Genomic DNA, 27,339 nt, shown 5'->3' on the forward strand with positions numbered 1-27,339 from the left:
AATGGAAACAAATACACTGTCCACCAAACAAGCTCAGCAGAGGCAGTGTGCATTCTCTCACAGCACTGCTACCTCCTTCCAAAGAGCCCACCTCTAAGCAAAGCAAAATAAACCAGACTTAATGGGGAATGTCACTAATTAAAAAAATATATTTTTAAGTTAAGTACAAACAACAAAAAGTTGCAGTAGAACACTCAGTCTGACCAGCCTTGGCTATGTCATTGGTAGAAGAGGATACAGCAAATCTACTGTGTGAAAGAGCTAATCCATGTTCTCAGACGTTCCTGATCCGTTAGGAAACATACACATGATTGAAATCCCATGCAAAGAAAACCATCTCCTAGATATCTGTAGTTCATGTATGTAAGCAGGGAAACTCAGGTCAGACAGAACACTCCTTTGATTAATACTAGGTAATCACTTCTCTTTTGTAGTGGCATGTCTGGGCCCTTCTCTGTCATTGTCTTTGTCGAATGCTGCTGAATGCTTAATTCGGGGAGGTTTATTTGAAAAATGGTGTTCTCATATTAGAAGCTTTAGTTCTCTCACATCCAAACTCTGCCCTCCCCTACCCCACTCCCTCTCCTTCATTCTTTTTTTTTTTAAAGTCAGTCAGTGGTTTATTTAATGCAACCAACTACTGTTTGACAAGTTAGCGCTTTCCACCAACACGAGGAGCAGAAACTTTCACTGGCTTCATAATCTTTTGTTCAGGTGCAGCCTTTGTGGGAGCCTTTGTTGTAGAGGGTGTAGACTTCTTGGTTGCCTGCTCAGCCTTCTTGGCTTCTTTGGCAGCCCTAATGTCTTGTTCCCACTGGGCCTTTCGCACTTCAGGCTTCTGATTTCTCTTGGCCTTTATTTCAGCCAAAGATGCACCCGTGATAGCCCTCTGGAACTTGACTGCATGGCATGTGCGCTTCTTTTGTATTTCTTCAGACTGCCCTTTCTTGTGTTTGCACCTGTACAGAATAGTCCAGCTGATCTGACAGGGGTTTCTCTTGGAAAGAACGGCAGACTTGCATTTTGCATTCAAAAACTGGAAAACCTTGCCATCCCTACGGGCGTAGCGGTGGCCATGACCCGGGTGGCAGCCGCTTGCTTTGCAGGAAACCACTCATTTGCGCTCTGGGTGGAGAGGTAGAGTGTTGATTTCACCTAGCTACACCAAGATAAAAACCACCTCTGCTTTGTCTGCACTAGGATTTTACAGTTAGTTATCTGGATGTGAACACACATCTCTTTTTGGCAGCAAAGACACAGCCAAAGATACCAAGCAGTAACTGCATCCTGAGCATCATTGAGGGTATTGTGTGCGCTCGAGCACTCTGTTGTCTGGCACTTGATGTTGTGAGAGTCCTTTGTGTTACAGAGGAAGAGCACAAAAGGAGCACAGGCTCACCATTCCAGGATATTTGGTCCCTTGTTATTAGTTTTGGACTGGAGCAGGAGGAGATGATTGCTTGTGAAGCAGTGAGGCCCTGTAAAGAGAGACTGGCGCAGGAGAACTGCTGCAGGGGACAGGGCAGAGGTACCCTACCTGCAAGAGGGAGTTGCCCAGGGGGCCACTTGTCACCTCCTGTTTCAGGAAACAGGACTCATGTACATTTTGTAAATGAACAAGTTACCCTAAGAGAGCACCTGACTTCCACAGCACCGATAGTTGCTGCAAACTGGAAACTGACAGGCAAAGCTTTGAATCCTGCTGCTGCTCAGCAAAGGGATCAGATCATTGAAGCTGGGGGTTCCTTCAAACTCAAAACAAACTTCAGGAGCTGAATAAACAATAACCAAAATAAATGCATAAATAAAAAGGTTTACACATAACTCCTGGGATGCAAACCTGCCTTTTTTCCCCTGGCTCAACCCAAGAGCCAAGGTTTTAGACTGAGCCATTTTTCCATTTGATAAAAGCCTGTATAAGTGACTCCATTTGCTTTGCTTTCTCTGTTTGTATCCTTGAACTTCCCCTCTACCTGGCATCCAGCTCACTTTGATAAATGTTTAAAGTTAGACAGATGTTTACTGTTAAGAATGCAATTATCCAGTGAGCTTCCCTGCCTTAATGACCTCTAATGCAAGCCAACAATCCGTCCCCATGTCCTGACTCAATTGTGCAAAACACGGGTCAATCATTTTTCTTCTGGATACTCTCACCGCCACCCTCCCCCAGCCTTTGGGACACATGCCCTAGCAATTGTCATGATTACCTCAGAGGAACATCAACATCCCAGTGAATTGTCACTGCGAAACTAATAATACAGCTACACATGACTTGCCCATTAACAGTATGAATCAACAAAGTCTTGCAAAGACAGCAAGTTCTGTGCAACTCTCTCAACGGCATGGGGGAAGGTGAAGGGGGAGAAGCACTATGGGAAAATTGATGCAAAGCCCCACTCAGTGGGAATGCTAAGTCAGGCATTTTCATGTAAACTGCTAAGTAACCCTGATTCAAAAACCACTCGTACCTTTAGTCTCCAGTACCATTACAGTGAAGGAGAGAGCTACATGAGTGCTGAAGGATTTTCTGCTTAAAAATTTGCTTCATCCTGGATGTTGTGCTGCTTTCAGATTAGTAGTGGAGTAGATTGTCCTGGAAACATGGAAGCAAACATGGAGAAAAATCACTTGGGTCCACCAAGGTCAGGCTTACAGGCAGTGCTGTATATCAGAGCTGGCGGGTGGGAAGGCTGTTCAAATGCTCTTTGGAAATGTCCTTGGTCAATTTCTGCTACCAATCAGCAAGGATGCAGTGCGGGAAGAGGGTAGGACCAGACCAGTCAGCAGAAGCACAGGAGGCTCCGCCGTGATTAACTACTCCAGTCATTAGAATTTTGCATGCATAAAAAAAGTTATTCTGCCAGGAGAATTTGTTCTATTTTACTAACCATTTATCTTCATTTCTGAAATATTTCTGTAACAAACATTAAGTAGAAATCCTGGTAGCTGAGGCTCTTTTTCTTCATTTATTGTAAATTTTAGCAGGATGGGAAAAAATAAGTGGCCTTGCAATTAAATGAAATGTATATACAGAAGCGATACAAACCGAGCTAAATTGTAATACTCAGGAAATGCCAACAATCATTAAGTGAAAAAAGGGGGTAGCTCTTACAAAAAAACCCAAACACCATGGATCGGATAGTCAGCTGGTGTACATTGGCAGAGTTCTGCTGAAGTCAGTGGTATCTGGCGGATTTAAACCCACTGAGGATCTGGCCCCATATATTCAGTGCTTGAAAAACAAACAGCAGAACAAAGGTAAAATCTTCCAGAAATCCAGATAGACTCAAGGTGAGCAGTGACAGACAGCCAGAGCATGGGAGATGAAACTTGTTATCCCAAATCTTTACCCCTCAAAAGCCAGCAGATGGCTCCCTCCTGAGAGTCTACATAACAGAGAGGCAAGGTGAGGGAATGTCTTTTATTGGACCAACTTAAAAGATATTACCTCACCCACCTTGTCTCTCAAATAACCTGGGACCAAGATGCCTAAAACAACTCAGCGTAACTTGTCCTTCTTGCTGACTCTGGCAACTGCTTTCACATCTTTTACACTAAGCATCTCCATCCAAATTGCTTACAAAGGCTAGTCCGTGAGGGCCAAACAACAAGGACTTAAACTCAATTAATTCCTACTGAAGTCAATGGGAGTTTTGCTTACATAAAAACTGAGTAGGAACCATAATATTTGCCCATTTTAGCATGCCATGGATACACATCTATTTTAGGTAATTATACAGTATCTGTTACTATAGTATCTAAATATCTCACAGACTTGTTAATGTATGCATCTTCACAATACCTTTGTGAGACAGGAAAGTATTATTAACCCATTTTACAGATAATGAGTTGAGACATCGAGGGCCCAAGTACATTTGTGGCAAGGCAGGGACTTGACCCCACCTTTCCCATATCCTAGGCTAGGACCATAACCACTGGTCCATCTTTCCTCTCTGTTAGACTTCACTATACAAAAGTCAATTAACAAGAATAATCACAAACCCAATGAAAATTTTAAAAAGTTGATACTGGGGAAAGCCTCCAAAATGTTTGCCTATACCAGTCACCTACATTCCAAGAGAAAAGTCTCTGTTTTTTAAGCTTAAGCGAAGTTTGAAAATATGGATCATAAAATTTAGGAGACAATGGCTTAAAAAACACTGTACAGCAGTTAATAAAAAAGTCATTAGAATGTAAGGAAATTCCAAATAAAAGTTATCTGGTGTGTAAGAGATACATGTTGCTATGGATCATAGAATCATAGAAGATAAGGGTTGGAAGGGACCTCAGGAGGCCATTTAGTCCAATCCCTGCTCAAAGCAGGACCAACACCAACTAAATCATCCCAGCCAGGGCTTTGTCAAGCCGGGCCTTAGAAACCTCTCAGGATGGAGATTCCACCACCTTCCTAGGTGACCCATTCCATTGCTTCACCACCCTCCTAGTGAAACAGTGTTTCCTAACAAATATCCAATCTAGACCTCCCCCACCGCATCTTGAGACCATTGCTCCTTGTTCTGTCATCTGCCACCACTGAGAATAGTCGGGCTCCATCCTCTTTGAAACCCCCCTTCAGGTAGTTGAAGGCTGCTGTCAAATCTCCCCACTCTTCTCTTCTGCAGACTAAACAAGTCCAGTTCCCTCAGCCTCTCCTCGTAAGTCATGTGCTCCAGCCCCCTGATAATTTTCATTGCCCTCTATTGGACTCTCTCCAATTTGTCCACATCCTTTCTGTAGTGGGGGGCCCAAACCTGGACACAATATTCGGCACTGGTGAGGCCACATCTGGGGTAGAGGGGAATAATCACTTCCCTCGACCTGCTGGCAATGCTCCTACTAATGCAGCCCAATATGCCGTCAGCCTTCTTGGCAACAAGGGCACACCACTGACTCATATCCAGCTTCTCATCCACTGTAATCCCCCAGGTCCTTTTCTGCAGAACTGCTGTTTAGCCAGTTGGTCCCCAGCTGTAGCGGTGCATGGGATTCTTGCTTCCTAAGTGCAGGATTCTGCACTTGTCCTTGTTGAACCTCATCAGATTTCTTTTGGCCCAATCCTCCAATTTGTCTAGGTCACTCTGGACCCTATCCCTACCCTTGAGTGTATCTACCTCTCTCCACAGGTTAGTGTCAAAGATAATGGCCAATGGCTCTGCAATCACATCAGCCAATTCCCTCAGCACCCTCGGATGCATTAGATCTGGACCCATGGATTTGTGCATGTCCAGCTTTTGTAAATAGTCCTTAACCTGTTCTTTCACTACTGAGGGCTGCTCACCTCCTCCCCATACTGTGTTGCCCAGTGCAGCAGTCCGAGAGCTGACCTTGTCTATGAAGACCAAAGCAAAAAAAGCACTGAGTACTTCAGCTTTTTCCACCTCATCAGTCATTAGGTTGCCTCCTCCATTCATTAAGGATCCCACATTTTCTCTGACCTTTTTCTTGTTGCTGACATACTTGTAGAAACCCTTCTTGTTACCCTTCACGTCCTTTGTTAGCTGCAACTCCAGTTGTGTTTTGGCCTTCCTGATTACTCCCCTTAATGCTCGAGCAATAGTTTTATACTCCTCCCTAATCATCTGACCAAGTTTCCACTTCTTGTAAGCTTCCTTTTTGTGTTTAAGCTCACCAGAGATTTCACTGTTAAGCCAAGCTGGTCAACTGCCATATTTGCTATTCTTTCTGGATGTTAAATCTTGGATAAGTGCACTCTGGGATGTTCAGTGCATAAAGTGGAAACATTTTGAAAATATCTTTTTATCAATTATGTTATTAAATTATGTATAATTGCAAAGAGTCAATGTTTCAAACCAACCAGAGAGAAAATTTCTATGAAAAGTGTCACCTTCCATCTTTTGCAATGGTCATTCAAAAGCCAATACCATCTTGATCCTAAGAGCTTAAGGCACTGTCAATTTTACATTGGCAGCATGGACATAAATACACGATAAACCATTAAGAAATATGGGACACTATCTCAAGTGATGTCTAGCAGACAAGCGCAGAACAAGACCAAATGGTTGAAAGATGAAGCTAGAAATATTCGGATTGGAAATAAGGTTCAGACTGTCAACAGTGAAAGAAATTAACCATTGACAGAGTCTACCACATTCCTTTAAGTCTCTACAACTTTTTAAATGATATACTGTAGTGGGCTTATTGAGCTAGTGGGCTCAACAGCACTCACTTTCACAGCAGGGAATAATAAATCCCTCCATGGCAGGAATCACCAGATGAAATTACCTTACTTACGGTATCCAGGTGGTCAGACTAGATGATCTGAGTAGTCCCTTCCATCCATAAAAGTCTATGGATATTTAAGTGATGGTATTGAGAGAATCATTCTCAGATGCTAAAACCACCACCTGTTTTGATCTTACAGTTCTCTCACTAATTGAAATCCAGGCTGGGGTAATTGTGGAATAATATTTGGGCCTCATGAAGGAAAGTTTAGATCAATTCCTCATCTGAAAGAGGATGACTGTACTGTTTATCCCCACTGATCTTTCTTCATAGGAGGTGCACACAGAACACTCTGGAGTTAACAATTCCATGAGACACAAGGTGGGTGAGGTAATATCTTTTATCGGACCAACAATTTCACAGCATTCCACCAGAGGAGGCAAATGTTCTGTACACTCCCAAACCTAACTAACACAGAGAGAGTATTTTGTTTTGCTTTGCTTTCCTAACTCATGGACAGGAAGCAACAATTGTTGACTGGAATTGTTATTCAGCTGGGAGTGTTAATGTGCCTTTAGAACGTAAGGATAATTCAGTACAGTCAGGACTTGATTTAACACTCCAACCTTTAGCAGTACATTAGCAATAAGATAAAATATCTGGTGCTACTAGGTTTTAGATACCATTCTGTTGACAATATGTTTCAAGCTTCATTTGCCATAAATGTTACGAGATTTTAGTCAACATTCAAAAAGTAAATCTCCATTTTTCATGACAAAAAGCGAAAAAAATTCTACCAGTTGGCTGCTGTTTTTCACTTCAGCTCTGACAGTAAAATGCATAAATTAAAGAAGTGCTGGGAACAAAAATCCATCTGAACAATGGTTTTACCTGAGAGTTCAAAGGGATCACAGTTCTACATAGAGCTTCTCATTCAATTTCTTTTTAAGATAACTATTAAAGCAAACATGCACCACAGGGACCACTGTTGACAGAGATAGATCAGTGTAGTTTAAATGAGTCTAGGAATTTTTGGAGCAGATAAAAAGCATTACAGTGGGGACTAATCTACAAGTTTTGCTCTGCATGGTGCAGAGCAGGGTTTGCAGTTTGTCACACTAGAAGAGATAGAGCACTGCTGAGTGGTTTGAAAAATCCCACACAGTGTCTTCCTATAAGCATAATATGTTACTGAAATTATAGCATTCCATTGAAAGAACAGATCAAGAAAGGAATATAATTTACAAAAGGTATGCATGCATAGATATTGAAACAATATTGTATATCCAAATGTGATGAGGATCCAAAATAAAAGTGTACTCTGGTAAACTCTGGGGCATGCACTGTGTCTATATTGTGTGTTTGTACAGTGCCTACACATTGTGGGTGATAATAGAAATGAATAAATAACAATAAGTTCTCTTACAAACTTTTTAAAACATTCTGAGAATCTTGGTGATAGAGTTTTGTAGTCAGAGCCCAGAAGCTTCTCAGATATGCTTCTATGGGCAGATGTTACTCTACCGAAGGTAATTTATGCTTGAAAAAGGGATTATAAGAAAAACAATTCCAGCATCTAAATGCATGCCTTTTCCTGTGTGTTAGTGTAGATCATACCAATTGTAGCTCATATAAAAATGGGACTATAATTCCCCTTCCCGTGCCTGAAATGAGTTGTCCAGCTGGTTTCCCTCATTATGGTGTTGATGCGATGGAAAGCTGAGCATCCACAAGATACACCAATGTCAAAGGGAGCTACAAATTGCTCAGCACTTTTGAAAATAAAACCATACTAAGGCGCTAAACCTGGGTCTATTTTAGTGTTGATATGATTTTGAACAAACTTCCCCAATATCCCTATTTCCTAATATGGAGTTTGCAGCTTCTGCAGGATGCCAAAAAGAAATATATCCTCCCCTGGCAGGCGAGCTAGCTAACACATGCCAACATATCAAAGACATTGTGTTGTTGTGGACATGTTGGTCCCCGGATATTAGAGATACAAGGTGGGTGAGGTAACATCTTTTATTGCACAAACTTCTGTTGGTGAAAGAAACAAGCTGTCAGATTTATACAGAACTCTTCAGGTCCAGAGGAGCAGCTCTGTGTAAGCTCAAAAGCTTGTCTCTCACCAACAGAAGTTGGTCCAGTAAAAGATATTATCTCACCAACCTTTTGTCTCTAACATACTAGAGAAACAGATGTGCACATCTGTAAATCTGGTGCTGTGAATCCATCTGGACATACAGATGCTATGCTTATGAATGGTGAATATCGAGAATGAGAGTCTCCACAACATAGCTAAGCAGCTTTTTTCTCCCTTCATGCTTCCTTTATCCCTTCTCCCCATTTTTAACAGTAATCTGTTCTTCCCCCTCCTCCTCCATGAGACAATCCTTGATATAACTTTTTCAGTAATAAATGTGATTGCACTTTAGTTCTGTGAGCTGGATGCTCACTCGTGGGCAGTATAGCTATTCGCTGGTGCCCATAAGTAGTAACTAGTAAGTTTATTTCAATACTCCTCCATCCTCAACCAGCTGGCAAATTAGTTCATCAGGGACCACCTTTCTTATCCTCTTGTTCTTACTCACTTCAGTTCTCAAATCTCTATACAAATCAATTTAAGATCCCAATTTAATTGATACTACATTTTGATTCCTCTTTCTTAGGAAATTTCCTAAGGGAGGTCTATCTCTGAACTTGCAGATGGCTCGTGGTACCTACATTATACTAGTTGTGTTGTTAATATATTAATGAATCTTTTGTAGATCAGATATATTAGCATTGTGGAAGCAGGTACAGTATCTCACAAAGCTGATATGCTTCAACCTTGTAAGGGTCCTTCATTGAAATCTCTTCTGGTTTAAAATCTTTCCAGCTTCCCATTATTCTCTTTATAGAGCAATAATGGTTAGTCACTTCCTAGACAAGGTCTGCTAAGCAATTAATACAGAGCCCCTTAAAATTTCCAACCCTAGCCAAGTGACATTTTGTTTCTGTTTTGTACCCACCAATCCCCATGGGATTTAAAGGCAGTTGAAGTGTAGAGGACAAGAGTTGGAGGACCTTCAAATCTATTAGTCTGATATCTGAAAAGACAAAGAAGTCTTAAAAAATCACGAGCTTCAATTAAAATACAGCTGAGGGCAATAAGGCTAAAACATGCTTGTAAGACTAACAGAGCTGAACACTGACTGAGAAACGGGTTGAAGTGTTGGAATTCAGAACAACTCTTGTGACTAATAAACCCAATCAAAGGGTTATTTCCATCATTCTAGTTCATTAACTTAAGTTCAGCTAGCTCTCACTATCTGTCTTCTAATGAAACCAGCAAATCCTTCTTCACTGTTAATAGGCCATTTCTATGTTAAGGAATTTAACAGTATCTGATAAAGAACATTTCTTCCCACGCAGGTCAATTCATATAAAATGTGCAATGTACACAGCATGGGCATGCAAGGTAATATTAACACAATCGATAGACATGGGAGGCAGTGATTGGATCGGAGAGCTGGCGATCAAGAATCCTCAGTTCTATTCCCATTTCTGTTGCACACTCATTGTGTGACCCTGAGCAACTCAGCTGGCTTCTTTGTGCTTCGTTTTATACATCTGAGAAGTGTTGAGACTAGCACTGAGTTCAACAGGGTGGCGGTGGGTTTTGGGGGGAGAATTAATGTTTGTGAAGCAGTAAAATGCTCAGATGGCAGGTGTCTTCTAGTATAAAAATAGATTAACACAACCATTTTAATATGCACAATATCACTGGACCAGACATAGAAGTTTAGAATGGAAAAAAAAATTCATACGAGGTTGAAGGCATGACCCGCCCTGTTGGATTTAAGGTAACATTTTCAAAAGAGCCTAAATGGCTTAGGTTCCTAAGTCCCATTGAAAAATCAATACCTAGAGTCTCAAAGAGAAACTAAAATAAAATAAAAAAATAAATATAGCAAAATTATGCAGTGCTCCTCTACAAATCAAAGTATCAATGTTTGATAACATGAAACACTGCTGCCTACATAAAAACCAATAGAGTTCTGGTTTGTTTAAAAGCTATAATTTGTACTTATATATAGGGCCTTCCATCTACAATGTAAGTCTGTTTGAACCTCATGACACCTTAGTTAACTACCATGATCATTCTTATTTAGCCTGTAATCTCTCTGGGGCAGGATCTGCCTCTTGCTACACACCTAGTGCAATGGGGCCCAGATCACGATTGGAGTTTATAAGTCATAACAACAATTACTATTCCGCATTTCACATTGCAGTTACTGGGGCACAGAAAGGTTAAGTGACTTGTCAAGGTGTGTCAGTCTGCAACACACCAGGGAACAAAACTTCAATCCCAGTCATAGCCTTAAGCACAACATCATGCCTTCCGTTATCCCAGCACTGTCCCTTGCCCTTTTTGCTCATTTAATATCAAAGACAAACACACCATGCACCAATTTCTAATACCCTTGTGTAGCGGGATGGTCACCCACTGCGGCCCTGAAAGGGTTAAAACAGCCCTGGGAAAGGGCTGTTCCGTGGAGCCAATAGACTGGGCTGATTGGGAAAGCAGCTGCAGCTGGGGCCATGCCCCAATCAGGCCACAGCTGGCCCTATAAAAGGGCTGCTGGACAGGAGCAGAGTGAGTCTCTCTCCAGCCTTGGAGGGAGATGAACCTGGCTGCCTGGGAGCTCCAGTCCAGTCCAGTCCAGTCCAGTCCAGTCCTGTCCTGTCCTGTCCTGTCCTGTCCTGTCCTGTCCTCAGGCCTGGTGACTTCCCAGGCTGTGGCCTGATAGAAAGTCCAAAGCAGGTACTGGGCTGCAGGGAAAGGTAACAGGTCCAAACCCCCTTGCCAGCAATGAGTGGATTACAGTCTGCCTCAATGAGCGGGGGCTAGACGATGACTGCCAGTAGCCACTGAGGCAGGGTGGGGATAGAGGGTTGGGAGTTCCCCGGGGAGGGGAGACCCAGAGACTACAGAGGTACTGCAGAGGGCAGAACCCTGAGGTAAGGGGCACCAGAGTCCAGGAGGGACACGGGGGCCTGATGCAAGTGAGACATCGGCCAGCAGAGGGAGCTCCAGAGCTGGAGAGCTAATTCCCAGGATGACCAGCAGGAGGTGCTGCACTGGTGAGTCTCGCCTCGCTACACCTTGGTTGTAACTGAGTAATACCTTACTCTGTAAATAGCTCCATAACTTTCAATGGGAACTACTCAGTGTGAGAGAATGTGTCAAAATCTGCTCCAGTGGAAATAGATACTGTGTCCATTTTCTTGAGGAAGAGCCAACAACCCATTTTCATTGAAAATACCAAATTCATGGGAAGAAACAAGCCTGGAACTTGAGAAAATGTTGCTGCGGTTTGACACTCAATAACATTTCCAGTGCCCTTACCCTCTCTACATGCAATTATGAAATAAGGCCAGTGGAACAGAATATAGTCCCAGGGTAATGGTCTCCTGCTGCTAAAAACTAAGGCTAAGCTAGGTTGTTTACTCTTAAAACGGGACATTAATATGGGAACAGTCTCTTATTTAAAATGATTTCAGCTGTGCCAAATGACTGATGCTGATTTTATCTGATGAATGTAAGTGCAGAAGAGAAACAGTTACTGTAACAATGATTCACTCTCCTTTGACGAACCTGCTGTCTTTTGACTGAATTAAATTATGAACATTATGCATTTCCACTTGAGGCAGTGTTTGTGGGCAACTGGTGTCAGAAATGTCTAAAATCTCCTCGTCCAGTGCTTCTCAAGCTATCTGATGTGGGGGACCAGCAATGTTTTTTCCAATGTGCGCGCAGACCGGTAGCCGATGGCTCGCGGACCGGCACTTTGAGTAGCACTGTCCTAGATGACTAAATGAATCCTTTCGTTACTCAGTTTGCAAAGAGGGCCAGATCCTGACCCCTCTCTTTACTGTGCTGCTCTATTAATGCAAAAAGGGGCTGGGAAGCCCACTTAACTGGCTACCTGGGAATCACCCCAGTAGAGGAGACTCCTTTGGTGAGAAAGCTCTACGCCCGTCCAGTGTTGCTAAACCCGAGCATTCAAAGCCAGAGCTGGGTGAATCATGGATTTTTTTTTTCAATTTCCTGGCAATTCCAAAAAATATAGTTTTGGGCCAAACCAAAAATGAAAATGCTTCTAAATTGTCAGCAAATCCATTTTAAAAATAATCAGGTTGAAAGAAACATTTTGTTTGATCCAAAACAAAACTTTTTGATTGGGCATTTTTTACAAGTTTAATTTTTTAAAGTAAAATTAAAGGAAATTTTTAAACAAAAAAAGCTGTTTCAATTTTTTTAAAAAACCCTATCACCCCCCCAAAAATTGACCAATTTAGCAAAAATCAACAAAAATTTGCAAAACATTTCAGTGTGGCTAAATCTGCATTTCTCTGGAGAAAGAAAAAGCTCCAGCAGGGGGAAGCAGCAGGGGGAAGCAGCAGGGAAAGTCTCTGGCTGCGGGGAGCTCCTGTAGCCTTTCCCTGCTACCTCCCCCTGCCGGAGCCTTTCCCCACTCCCCAAGTCTGTCTCTGCTGCAGGGAAAGGCTCGGGCAGTGGGGAGGCAGTGAGACACTACACTGCTAAAAATAGCAGCACAGACAAGGGAGGGATAGCTTGGGGCATTTTGAGAGCTGCGTAGGGCACATGCCTTAAGGTTCTGGCATGTCATTACTTTGCTCATTTAAGCAGTGCCTCACCATCTACATTCCTATTTATACCCTTGCTAGTGGGTGTGAAGTGTACCTACTTTATACACCGCCATAAAGAGTATGCAGTTCAGACATACCCTTTGAGCAGCTGCTCTAAGGTGTGACGGGGACTGAACCAGACCCTGGCCCAGGGAAGAGGAAACATAAAAAGCAGCATAAAGTCACCTTGCCCTTTCTCCAGCACTGGATGCAACTTGACTAAACAAGACCATCAGATAGGAATCTTTCAAAACTCAAGTTAACAGCTGCATTGCTACAGCAGTGTGATTGTGGCTTTTTAGTGCTACCCCAAGTCTTGTGAGTCTTAAACTCTTTGTTCCCTCTTTCCTTCCGACTCTCAGTATGGATCCATTGCAAGGGGGTATCACTAAAACTCTTTACAGTTAAAACAGCCCTCTTCTACAATAGTTTGAAGTATAGATCTATTCTAGAGAGCTACTGTGTAATAATGGCATTGTAGGGCCCCCTATTTGTTGTCTCTCAAGGAGACCTTCAGATCAAGTCTGTTCTGGCTATAAATTTTAAAAAGTACTATTTCTAACTGCCAGCCTTGGAAAAGCCAGCAGGGATCTGAGATTCAAGCTGTGTTCTTTATAGTTCATGCATCAACTATCACATTATCATTATTATAATGTATTATTTGTATTGTGGTAGCATCTAGGAATGCCAGTCATGGACCAGGATCCCATTGAACTAGTGCTGTGCAAACACAGAACAAGATGGTTCCTGCCCCCAAAGAGCTTATTTCAGGCTCGACAAAATCCAGTTCACAATCCATTAGTCAGGTGAAAAATCCAGCTCAGCCATCCCAAACCTCTGTTTGTGCCAGACCAGCAGGAATGAAAAGGGCTAAAAACTTCAGGGGGTTAAGTAAAGCGAACAGTGACAACTCAGAACACACAAGGGAGCTGGTCTTTTGAGGTAGACTGTGGCATTTTTACTTAACCACTATCCTGACCATAAGTGGCACTTGAAGATACAACATACTTCACAATTATATATTCTAAAAATGAGCCAAGATTCTTAGGCATTTTATTTAGGTACTTGTGATTCACAGCTCTTCTAGTACTAGTGTACGTCCTTAATACACACTATAAACACCAATATTACAGCAATAAAATTAATATAGACACAATCCTTAACTATGCTCTTTAGGAAAGAGTAAGCTAGCATCAGTATTTCCCACTTCACCAACAATATCCCAAAGAGTGATGCTTTTGAGAAGTTGTCCAGCTCGACACAGGAAATACTGGGCAAAATACTAGGGCCTGTGTTATGCAGGTGGTCAGGGTAGATGATCAGGATGGTCTCTTCTTTTCTTACAAAAAAAAAAAATTATGAACAGCAATCATTCAAGATTTCTTTCATATTATTAATAATGGTAATACCGGGATAACAGCAGAGTTTCGGTCAACATATCCATGGAGCAACCCTTCCTGATTTACAGAATAATTCTGACAAACTACAGCCCCCTAAGCATGAATGTGAAATGCCAAAGGTTTATGTGTGTATACGATTCGAAGTTTGTTATATGCTCTGCTTTATATTCAGTAGGCTATATTTTGCAGCACTGTAAACTTGATAGAAATAGTCTTGCTGAATCTCCCCCTTCTTCCTGAAATGCATTTATAGCTAAGTTTTATAGCAGGTTGAAGGCTTTTTCTGTATGTATCCAATGTATTTCAGAGATTTCATTTCTGCCTAAAGCATTACTCTTTTTGTCTTCATCGTCAGTACTGATGGACAACCCATACCAGTTCCTGTCATATAAAAAGTCAATGAACAGCTTTTATGCAGTATTTCCCTTGTGGCTATGAGAGCTATTTGGCTGGGGTACAAACTATGGAACCCTTCCCTCACACATTTACAGTCCATCTAAACAAAACTAAAAAAAGCTAATATGAAGAAATGCCAAAGATACAGATGGTTGGGCAATGGCGACCAACTACAGGATGGTGGCTTAGCCTTCAAGCTGGATAAATATATCACAACAGTTTTCTGTAAGCATTTGTTTGAATCTTTAAATGAAGTTGCTTCAACTGTGCTGTCGTTCCTTCTGCAAGGGTTTTCTACCAATGCCAGAAGTTTCACAGTGTCTAAATTTTCCCAAGGTGTGAGGTTCACCTCTGTGCAGAGGAACTGCTTGAGGCCTACCCACCACTTCAGTCCCACTTATACACAACACCTGTACTCTGCACACACACACAATGACAAAATTACATAACCAAATCTTTGCATAAAGTAAAGTTGGACTTCTACCAGCAGGTTCACACAGAGGGTATCATAGCCACAACTCCTACCAGCCCTGACAAGGTCTGTTGGACTAGCAAATAGGCCACATTTTCCAAGGCAGGCAATAGAGGTTCCTACCTATTTCATTCTCATCAGTTTATTTTCCTTCTAACTTACCATAACATTACCCCTTTTGACCCAAGTGGCTAGCCAAAAAATTAGGGTCCAGTAGGTTGGTCCAGTAGGTTGGTCCAGCTGGGAGGAGAAATTGGTGATAGATAAGTACTTCTCTGATGCAGTTTTATTTACAAAGAATGTACAAAGTCCTGGGTCTCTGAACGCAGACGGAATCAAATATCAGGGAACAGCTTCTTTTGCTCACAGCACTAAGAACACTCTTTGTAGCCTGCACCCCTGGTGCTTAATTTATAATGAAAGAGGAGCCAGGTCTCAAGCAATTCATTTTTACTTTCATAACTGATGCAGAGATGCGGGGGCTATGAACTGCCAAGCCTAGAGGTGCCGGGGCTCAGTCCGAGCAAGCCCTAGCAAAAATTTAGCACTGTGCACCCCTGACTCAAAGACCTCTCTCCAGGTTTCTTGGAGGGTCAGACACCATGCTTTCACCTACTCCTTCCCGCTGTCAGTGTAGCTCTCACTTTCTGTGTTCAGCCTTCCCTTACTCCTACGTCCCCTCACACACAAACAATATCCGTCAAAATTCCACCCACTCATTCCAAAACTCCTAGGTGGCATCAGACCCCTTTTGTCTCATGCTGGGGAATCTGGGATTAATTTATCCGGACATGTATGTTGATTGAAATTGGGTGTCAATGCACCATTCAGAGAGGTTTGTGATCCAGGCAGTTACCAATACCTCTCCTCATAACGCTATTTTATCATTCATGTGTGAATAAAAATCCTCTCACGGCTGAGCACTGCAAAGTCACGGTTTGCAGATCAATTATACCATAACTTATACAAACTGCTGTTATTAGAATTAGAATTTTATTCAGACAATGTGGAGAAATGAGATTTATTGGGTTATTTTTATCTATCCGATTGTTAAAAGGTGGTAAAACCATTCATAAAATCTCAAAGATATGCCAGTATTTTAATGCATGACTGAGGCCAAAAATAAAACTGGGAGCTCCTCTAACATTTCCCTGGTTGGTTGGTTCTTTGTTATATGGAGGGAACTACACTAAAGATAAAAAAGGGCTCTGGTGGTTTTTTAAGAAAAATTTAAATCCACTCTACTGCTTAATTGGACAACAAGTTGCAACAATGTCTTTTTCACATTGATTAAAAAGCCAAGTTTGTTTTTCTTGCTCTCCAAATCCTACAGTACATTTTTCATCAATTTCATGCAGTAGGTTAGCACTCCTCCATACTTTTCCCTCATTATTAGGGGCACGGCTGGTAGCACTATGTATTATTGAGATTGTCTGATACTTTCCATTGTAAGGTCCTGTATTCAGTTGCTTATAGTTTTGCCAAACCAACTGTTTGGGTGAAAAATTTGCAAGTCAGGTATCTATCTCAGGCTGATCATCTTTGAAGAATTTCAGCCAAAATGGTTCAATTGTTTCTGAGAACAAGACTATGGAAAAATACATTGCTTTGACCACACAAAAAAGTTCTGGCAACCTGTTCTTTTAAAATCTCTAGTGCTGCCATGCTTTGGAGTAGTGGCTTGAAATTTGGCAGGAGGTGACTTTTGTATCCGTGTGGTGTCTTTCACCATCTCCTGGAATATCCATGCAAATTTGGCCAAGTTATAAGCTTTTGAAAAAAAACTGTAGTTTGCACATGCTCAGTAAAGACTTACTAGAGTTTCACAACTAAATTTCCTGAAGATTCCATTTCCACTAGTATGCTCCAGCCAGGGACTGAGCAGCACTTCCACTGTAATTGAAGCTCTGAGCTGCTGTGGGCCAGCCCAGGGAACTGAGAGGAGAGACACTCTCCTGTGCTGTCAGTGACCCATAGGTCATGCTTAGGTCCAAGCAGCATGGAGGAGGAAACTGCCTGATATGAATTCAAAGGATCAGAACTGGACCAGGGCATAGAGGAATAGATTGTAACAAGGACCAGAACAGAGACTGGAGGCCAGTTGGTGTGGGAGATGAGGAGACTAGGACTGGTTGAGCAAAGAGACTGGGAGCAGGGTGGAGTGATGGGAGGGGAGAGAGACCTGATGAGGGGCCAGTGCTCAGGGAGAGGACTGGGACTTGTTGGGCAAGAAAAGGAGCCAGGGAAGGGGTAGAGACTGAGACTGGATGAAGATCATGGGAAGGAGACTTGGAGCCAGTGGGGATGGAGAATGTGGGTGGTGAGCAGCTGGGAGAGGGGAACTGGGATTGGTTGAGCAAAAACACTGGGATTCAGGGGAGACTGTCATGGAGATTCTGTAGGAGGTTACTATGACTGACTGGGCAAAGAGACCCCCCAACCTGCATGAGAAACCTAAAGGGTGGAGACAGATGAGCAACTCAGGGTGGAAAAAATACAGGATTGGGACAGGGACAAGTTGGAGGAGACAGGGCCAGCTCCAGCTTTTTTGCCACCCCAAGCGGTGAAGGAAAACAAAAAACCAAAAAACCCAAGCCTGGCTGTGCTGCTGCCGAAGTGCTGCCGAAGAGGAAGAGAGGGACTGCAGGGCCTGCCACCGAATTGCTGCTGAAGACCCGGAAGTGCTGCCCCGATGACAGACAGAGTGCCGCCCCTTTCTATTGGCCGCCCCAGGTACCTGCTTCCTTCGCTGGTGCCTGAAGCTGGCCCTGGGAGGAGATGGGGCAGAAGGTTGTCTAGGGATGCATAGGCAGAAGGGCCTGTGACCAGTAGACAACACTCCTCTAGAACCTGCAATGGAACCCAAGATTCCAGAGTCTCACAATGCCTCTGCTATCAGCATATAGCTGTGAAACTCACTGGCAGGGTGTGTCTTGCGTCCCCCACTAGTAGTGGTCCACATAGCTTGGAGGATGACAACCTATTATTGCTATCAGTTACTCCATTAGTTAAAGTGACAGAGGTCTGTGTGAATCTAAAGGTGCCAACCCCAATGACCCATGTGGGTTTTGATATAATGCCACATGATCGAATTTCTGTAGGATTTTTTCCTTTTCCCCCTCCACGTTTAAAAAAAATCTAGGATATCACACACAAAAACTAAATTAAAGGATTATTAAGATTGCAAAGTCAAGCATTGCAAAGTTAGGAAATGCCATAATTAAGGTTGCCAGCCCCTTTGTAGGTATGCATTATGAAACAGTCTGCTTATGTTATTACATAATTTTCCACAGGACCCCCATAACACACACAATACCTTAATCCCTCCAAAACTCACAAAAGGATCGCATTCTGCTACTTTATTCATGTTACACAGCAGCAGATTCCACATGATCCCACTGAAGTCAATCAGAAAACTTTTGAAGTAAGATGCTTCCGAGGGAGAGTGAGGGTAACAGAATCTATCCTAAAGTTGTTTGTTGTATGTATATAATGAACCGTAACATTCAGTTTAAATAAGAAAACTAAGCCTTCAAGATAATGTGAGAAATAAACTGTATAAATATCTTTTCATTAAAATTTAAAATTACACAACCTTTTTAAAAGAGGTCATTACATTTTTATTGGGTCAAAACCAGCAAGGAAATTCAAATAGCTCACCTCTGAACTCATTCACCCTTGTGCTTCCTTGGCCATTCTATTCCCTCTTATAACTAAGCTGTAATAACCATCCTATATTTTCTACATGTAGTGTTGTAAACTTGCAAGCCATCATTGTATTTCTATCTGATTCATAAGCAGGTGTAAAGCAATAGCTAAGAGTATATCAAATTATTAACATTTATAGTACATGTTTACTGATATATCAGTACACTGACCTATTTAATGCAGAAATAAAAATGCTTAGGCAATTTTTTTCTAACTAATCTTGTCCCTTTTATTGTGTTTGTGAAGTGGGCTCATTTATCTGAGAGCCTGAGGAAATCCAGCACTTTTTATTCAGCTATCATTCAAAACCAGTGGAGGTCTAAATTGAACTTTAAAACGTCAGGGCAAGCAGTACTATTGGAAAACTATTTTAAATTATTAGGAACAATGTATTCATTACTAGGTTATGTACTAATTATTAGTGCATCGTGAAACTGCTTTGAGATGAATGGGCATACTTAGACATATAGTAACATGAGCAAATATACAACAAACCGATTAGCCATTGTTTCAGCATATTAATAGTTGGTACTAGCTTCCTTCTTGAGCCTCTCCAATCAATATATGCCACTATAAAAACCACTTCATACACCCCTATCCTACAAGTTATTAGTAGGGATTAAAATTGGATTCTTCAGTTCTAATAAAAGCTTGAGCTTCTATTGACCTAACATAGCATTAACTGGTAACAATAGTAGGCTTGTATTCTCTTATGTGGACTAAGCCACTAGAGGGAGATATGTAACATCAGTAGTTTTCACTGAAAAACCTACACACAGATAAAAAGAAAAGGAGTACTTGTGGCACCTTAGAGACTAACCAATTTATTTGAGCATAAGCTTTCGTGAGCTACAGCTCACTTCATCAGATGCATACAGTAGTACTCCTTTTCTTTTTGCGAATACAGACTAACACGGCTGTTACTCTGAAACCTACACACAGATGTGTGTGATATACTTGTATCTCACCCATATCTTATTTCTAGTAGGGCAGTGCTTAGAAACCATCCTGGAAGATCAGAATTCCTTTCTGCTAGGTTGTGTACAAATAATCACAGAAAGGGCAGTCCCAGAGTGCTTATTCTGCTTTGTGATAAGGTTTTGGCTTTTATGGCAGAATATTGCATGGGGATGTTTTCATTTGTAAACAGTCCCCTTTCCTCCAGTAAAAAAAAACATCATTACTCTGTTTGTGAGCCTTATTCTTGAGGGCAGGAAACAAAATCATATACTTAGTGTAGATCTTGGGAAGGCTTTACCTATTTGGAGAAACTTGGTTGATCAGGAATCAAACATGAAGGAAAACAAGATCAATCAAATGCCTCGTGCACATTTTAATGGAACCATAAAGTTTTCCCAACACTGTTTAAAAATTATAAGGATAGGCATATGCTGATTTTCAATAGGAGGGAAATTGTTCGCCCCTTCTAATATAGACTTGAGTCACTACCCCTCACAAAGCTGGGTTCATGGACTCTCCAGTTCTGCCATGATTTATCACAAAAATTAGATTTTGAGTAGATTCCAAGCTAGCTCATTAGAAGACTGAATAACGGAAAAGAGACAGTGGTGAATTGATTTTTCTGGCACAATGACACTGACAAGAAATTAAACATATCTAAGTTTATTATAAAGCGCTGGATCAATATTTCCAAACTACATGTCCCATCTTCCTAATTATAGCATCCATGAATATACTGATTGGTGAGAAGGAACAGAGTCTGGAGTGAGATAAGAGAACAAAAGGAAATGCTGGTTAAACGACATGGTAGATTGCACTAAGTTATCTGGGGAGGCCTTCTTGCCTCGCTACATCACTCTCAGGACTATTACTCTCTTAGAAGATGTTGACACCATCTCAGAGCAGATTCTCCACATTTACAGGCAAAATAGGTTAAAGTGGTCACCATGAAAGAGTCAACATTTGTGAATGTTCTCACTCAGCGATTTAAGAGATGCCACCATTTCACTGGCATGTAGATTAGAAAGCCCCTGTGGTATCTCATACTCTATATGAGGTAACTATTGGCAAGTGCTAACTATTATGAGACCCATAATGAGAGATGACCTTGGACTCAGTGTAGCAACGTTTTTCAGGTCCTAAACTTTTTCTCAATTTGGAATGTATTAGTCCAAAGGAAGAAAATATTCTTTCTATACAGCAGAAGAAGCTACTGCTGTTAAAAGTGAGATTATCACTTCAACAGTGTCTGAATCCAAGTGCTTAAGTGACTTCCACCAGTTTACAGGTCTGACTTTCTTTAAAACATCATCAGCAAACATATATTTCTTGAATGGTTCACCCTTAGCTCTGAAGTTTATTATAGTTGGCATTATGGAGGGATGATTGCTGGATGTCCATGTCATAGCCAGCTCCCCTTCTTCAGCAGTTAAGGTTTGACCCTGGTACGGAGCATTGAGAATATTCGCAAGAAAATGAGCTGGAGACAGTGCTTGTCCCATTCATTTTTTTTAATGCTTGTAATTTAACTCTGTCATTGCATAGTTCTTTTAAAGATCTCACTCAGTTCCTTCCAAATTTCAACAGCATCAGCAATAAAACAGCTGTTTCCCTGCATTTTGTTCAAGGCTACAGAAATAGGCTTCAGGGTACTCAGCATGTGTTCAACATTTCTCTTAAGCCCAATGTTGAGAACTTTGGCTGTGACAGTGCCATCTATTTCTTCACGATTTTGTTCACAAACTGTCATCAGATTAGGCCAGTTCCTGATATAGTGCTCAAAACAGTCCACTCCTGAATTCCATCGCACATCCTGTGGGAGAGTTAGCTTGGGTCCTCCCACTTTTTTCAGAGCAGCTGTTGCAAAGTGGTTGTTACGGACGGATTTTGCAATTTCAACATTAGCCTTTATTTCTGGAACACTGAAGTCTTTGGCTAGAAGGTGCATCAAATGAACACTGCAACCATATGTTATTAGCTTGGGCCTCTCTTCACTTTCTTTTAAATAATTTCTTCTCATCTTGGATACATTTGCAGCATTGACTATGACCAAGCTGCGTACTAGACATTTACATTTTTTTCCCCACAGTTTGTTATAGCTTTTACTGCTGTAAGTATTCTGCTGTGTGTGTATTTCCTAATGTATCAATTGTTTCTGTAAGGAAGACGTTCCCTTCTTCTCTTGTCACACAAGCACATACAACAGGATCATTGTGGACATTGCTCCACCCATCAAGACTCAGGTTAACAATTTCACCCTCTAGACTTTTTGCACACTGCTCAAATTCTCTTTCATACACTTTATCCAGCAATTTACCTCTGACATTCGGGTGGACTGTATCCTGGTCTTAATGACTGAACCACGTTAATGAAGTGTGAGTTCTCAATCATACGGAAAGGAGAGTTTGTTGCATAAACAAACTGGGCAATTTTTTCATCAATTACCTCTTTTTGTAATCTGCTGGTTCTTATCACAAACTTATCTATAGTTGTTTTTGGATGATGGAGATTGTTTTTCTTTTTGCTCCTGGTGATATACTGTGGCTATGTGACATACATGATGTGACTGAAACACTATCATTAGCAGATAACTCTGAAACTATAGAAAATGATGGTGATCTTGAAGGTGGATAGTCTTCAGAATCCTGTATGTTGAGGATGGAGTCTCCTAAACAAAATAAGTCAATGCAGTTATTTAATTATAATTACCATACTGCTCATTTAGTATTACTCATTGCATTCACTGACACTCAGTACTACTTTAAAGGTGAAATTGTAAAAGGAAGTTCTGTCTATTTCAGCTATTTATTTTTTTATCACAACTGCATCTAAAATGATAGTACCATAGAGTAACAACTATATTTCTTGCTCAAACATGAGAATTCAAGAATAGTCCAGAAGGAAGACAGGCAGTCCTTAAGGAAGAAGTATGAAATAAAAAAGTTTACCAACCTGAAGATCAGGCATGTTCAGACATGTTCCTCTCATCATCTTCAACACAGCTTCCTCCTGAGAAGGAATACTTCTCATGATGTTTCATTCGGCCTTGCATTTCTTTGTTGCACTGTTTGCATTTTGCACGCAAGCCTGTCTTACCCACATGTAGAGGAACTTCTAGTTTTTCCCTTCTAGTGAGAGGTTTTCCCTTCCAGTGGGGGAATGGTATGGTAGATCTCAAATCAATGGAGGCTACACTCAGAAAGACCTCAAGACTTCTGGAATATGCTGCTCAAACAGTTTCACTTTTGTTCCTACAGCCTGTCCCTCCCTTCTCACATTTATCTCCAGACTTCTTCTCCTTGTCCAGATCTATTCTGCCCCCAACAATCTTCTATTAATTGAACTTTTTGAAACTTTTCACTTTTAGAGAGAGGTAAGGGATTGACTCTGTGTACACAAATTTGCAGAGGGACAATAGGGTTGAGGTCTGTTATTTCTCCTCTATATATTATGTATTTATTTATTTTAAAACATTTTTGCTGTTATCTCTGGAGTCACAAATCCACAGTTGGAGAACCACAAAACTAAGCATCTCTGATGGTATCGTCTAGACTGAGTACTGAGTCCCATTGGGTAGAGAGAAAGATTAAACCTAAATAATCTATACAGAAGCCCCTGGAACCCCATAAAATTGGGTCCCTAATCCATGAACTATTGAAACTCATTTACAAAACTTTTCGTAAACATTACATGAATATATTGTCTCATACTACAGAATTAGAATTTATAATCCCTATTCCATGATGAAATATCTTAATTAAAACTATCTCTAGATAGGTTTTTTCTTCAAAAGGCATTTTATGAAAAAAAATCCAATTTTTTTTTTGTTTTTAAAAGAACATTGATTTTTATTCACCTTGGAGTCTATTTATTTCATGTTTGATTATAAAACTTTAAAGAAGGTTTATTTGAAATTTTGGATAAAGAGTTGGAGGGCTCATTTTATTCCAACTGGGTCACTCCTCTTTGAATACACTGATAAAAAATACATTATTTTTGTAAAAAAAAAATCTTCAGATTAATGGAAATTTACTTTACTTCAGGCCTTTTCCAAGCTCAGATGAATATTTTGCGTATGTTCTGATGTTTTCATTGCTGTGCTGGACAATATTGCAGGAGACCATTTTCCTGTGATTTCTTTTCAATTGAACATTCTCTTGCAAGTGGCTCCGCTTGTTCTGTTTTCCTTTTTCGAATGTGTTAGAGTGATTGGCTGTATTCCAGGTAGAATTGCTTGGGGGAAGATGACAACTTGATCAAGTAGATTGGAAAATAAACACTTGCACATAAGTTTAGAAAATAAAAACCAAAGCTTGAGCAGGGAAAAAAACAAAAAAGAGGCCACCTTACATGGGCAAGGGGGGAAAAATCAGCTGATAGTCATCATAGGAAATGTAACACTGGCGGAAGAAGAGAGAACCTAAGTGCCATCTAGAATATATGAACTCATTAATATACAGATCTAATGAGAGGAAGGATATGAGTTAGGGAGATTGACGGTGTTCAGAATAAGAAATACAATATCAGGATTTTAAGTATGAATAAATGCAAAGCACCAAGCCACTCCCTATAAACCCACAAGTCTACAGAATGAAGAACTGAGTTTATAAAGGATAGAAAGAGTAAAGAACCCTGGCTTGTATCATACTTTAGGTAGGATACCAAAAAATGGGGAGGTGCGAGAAGTTGATAAAGAAAAGTAGAAATGACAAAGATGCGGATGACACATTTGAGATGAGCGGGAGGTGGGAATGTTTCTCATTAGGGAGAGGATGTTTCCTTATAGTCCGGAATCCAGGCTATGGGAAATAGTTTCATAAGTGCTAATCCAGATCTGATTCTTGCAAGAGGCTAAACATCTGCTGGGAGAGTCTGAGAGTACCTTCAACTTCCATTAATTTTACTAGGTCCTAGAGCATTTAGCATTTGATTACGATAAGTCAACTTGTACATATTGTCTGTAGCACACTGTACCAACGACACAGGTATTCTCTATTGGCTAGAATATAATGGAAGAGTGATAACGCAGTTCATGGAAACTAGGCCATTTTCTCTGCTCTCTCAAGTTTATATGTTTGAATGAGAGAGATGGGAGTAAGGTGGGTCATCAGAGCTAGTTACAAGCTCCCCAGTTCTCTGCCTGATCCTGGTTTCAGCAGCCAGGTAAGGTCCCCAAGGCACCATGTGCCAGCTCAAGGATAGGAGAGTTCAATATGATCTGTCTAGTCCTCCTCCTTGCTCCTGGCATGTCCCTCTCTGCTCCCAATTTGTCATTTCACCAGGGCCTACATGGAGAGTAGCAAAGGAGTTGTCCAGGCTCTGTGGGAATCATACGCTGGGGGATGCACCCAGTTTCCATTCACTTCGTGTTGTCTGAGCTGTGCCAGCAGAGTGGAGGGGAGAGAGAATCTTCCCCCCTACATCTGGCCTTTAAGCTGTACCCCAAGACAGAGAGAGAAAGACACACACAGCCTAGACCCACAGTGGTTCTAAAAATGTAGATTGTAAGTTCTTTGGGGCAGAGATCTGTAATGTTACTTTTCTGTAGAACAGCATAGCACCTCTGTGACAAGAAATCATATTAAATCAACAACAAATCTAATACACTACCAATTATGTGCTGAGCTTGGTTAGTCACCGAGCCAGTGAATTAATTTTTTTTTAAACATGCACAGGAAACACATTTCACTCAGTAGAACAATGTACTGTAAGCAATCTGGAGACAAAAGATTACACAATTATCTTATTACTTCTCACACAAAAGCACATATTTTCACTCGTTGAATAATTAAACCTTTTTGTCTTGAATCTGTAACCTGGAAATGCAGGCTACTGTGAAAGCTTTTGTCAACCTTTTTGTTAGGTTTTGAAATCCTATATATGTTTAATCAAGTTTTCAACCTACCTTCTAGTTATTCTTTGTGGAGGACACCTCTGAAATACATGGAATGTGAATTAAGGGAAGAAAGATCTATTCCAACATTATTTGATAGTTAGTTTGGGGGAAAGAAAGATAATTTTAAAAAACAAACCCACAAACCTCTTACAAGCCAGCAGACTGACCCAACTCCCTTTGAAGCCAATGGGAATCTTGCCATTGGCATCAACAGATCTGGATGAGGTGCTAGATGAATATTAGACTGAAGAAAGTGGTGAGTGAATAAACAATTACTACTAAGCTATAGTAAATTCAATTAGTAAACAAACACCCCCACTACCAGCAGGCTGTTCTTTCAATGGCTGATGGAATTGTGAAAAAAAACAAGTAGTACTTGTGGCACCTTAGAAACTAACATTTATTTGGGCATAAGCTTTCATGGGCTAAAACCCACCTCATCAGATGCATGCAGTGGAAAATACAGTAGGAAGATATCTATACACAGAGAACATGAAAAAATGGTGGTTGCCATACCAACTGTAACGAGACCAATTAATTAAGGTGGGCCATTATCAGCAGGAAAAAAAAAAGCTTTTGTAGTGATAATCAGGATGGCCCACTTCAAACAGTTGACAAGAAGGTGTGAGTAACAGTAGGAGGAAAAAAAATTAGCATGGGGAAATAGTTTGTGTAATGACCCATCCACTCCCAGTCTTTATTCAAGCCTAATTTAATGGTGTCCAGTTTGCAAATTAATTCCAATTCTGCAGTTTCTCGTTGGAGTCTGTTTTTGAAGTTTTTTTGTCGGAGAATTGCGACTTTTAGGTCTGAAATTGAGTGACCAGGGAGGTTGAAGTGGTCTCTGACTGGTTTTGGAATGTCATAATTCTTAAATTATTGAATAAGCTTTCATGGGTGAATACCCACTTCATCGGATGCATGTAGTGGAAATTTCCAGATGCAGGTATAAATATGCAAGCAAGAATCAGGCTAGGGATAACGAGGTTAGTTCAATCAGGGAGAATGAGGCCCTCTTCTAGCAGTTGAGGTGTGAACACCAAGGAAGGAGAAACTGCTTTTATAGTTGGCTAGCCATTCACAGTCTTTGTTTAATCCTGAGCTGCTGATGTCAAATTTGCAAATGAACTGAAGCTCAGCAGTTTCTTTTTGAAGCCTGGTCCTGAAGTTTTTTTTCCTGCTACTCGAAAAGAGCAGACCTAAGTGCAGTGTGGGGGTGGAGTGTGGCTTAACTTGTCCTTGCCTGGTTTTTAGAGGTTTAAGTGAGGCTCTGTGTTAAAGTTTTTGGGCAGTTAATTTCCTCTCTTTTTAAAACAAAACAACCAACACAGTTTACAATCCCCTGCCCCACAGCCCCATTCACCCCCCTCCACTGCTTCTGGCACCCCGATAATGATTATACTGGCCACAAAAGGCACTGGATGATGTTTGTCCCTTCACTGCCACTGCATCATATCCTAGTCTCCCATCTCATTGTCTAGTCACTCCCTCCACCAGCCCAGTTCCCTCCCCACTGCCAGTCTTCCTCCTCATGGAGAGGCAGGCATCAGCCAAGCCCCTGTAGGTTGAGGAGCTGGTGAGAAGATGCAGGAACCATGCAGAGTTTGATATGGAGTCAGTGGAGG

The 27,339-nt window shown here is 41.2% G+C and overlaps 1 protein-coding gene and 1 pseudogene across 11 annotated transcripts in view; both read right to left on the reverse strand.

Moving 5' to 3' along the window:
* Positions 1-27,339, reverse strand: part of RBFOX1 (RNA binding fox-1 homolog 1) — a 2,430,619-nt gene that overhangs the window by 2,310,130 nt on the left and 93,150 nt on the right. The window lies entirely within an intron of this gene.
* Positions 597-2,487, reverse strand: LOC140917980 (large ribosomal subunit protein eL24 pseudogene; annotated as a pseudogene).

This window comes from Lepidochelys kempii, chromosome 10 (genome assembly GCF_965140285.1).
Source record: "Lepidochelys kempii isolate rLepKem1 chromosome 10, rLepKem1.hap1, whole genome shotgun sequence".
Classification (NCBI taxonomy): Eukaryota; Metazoa; Chordata; order Testudines; family Cheloniidae; genus Lepidochelys; species Lepidochelys kempii.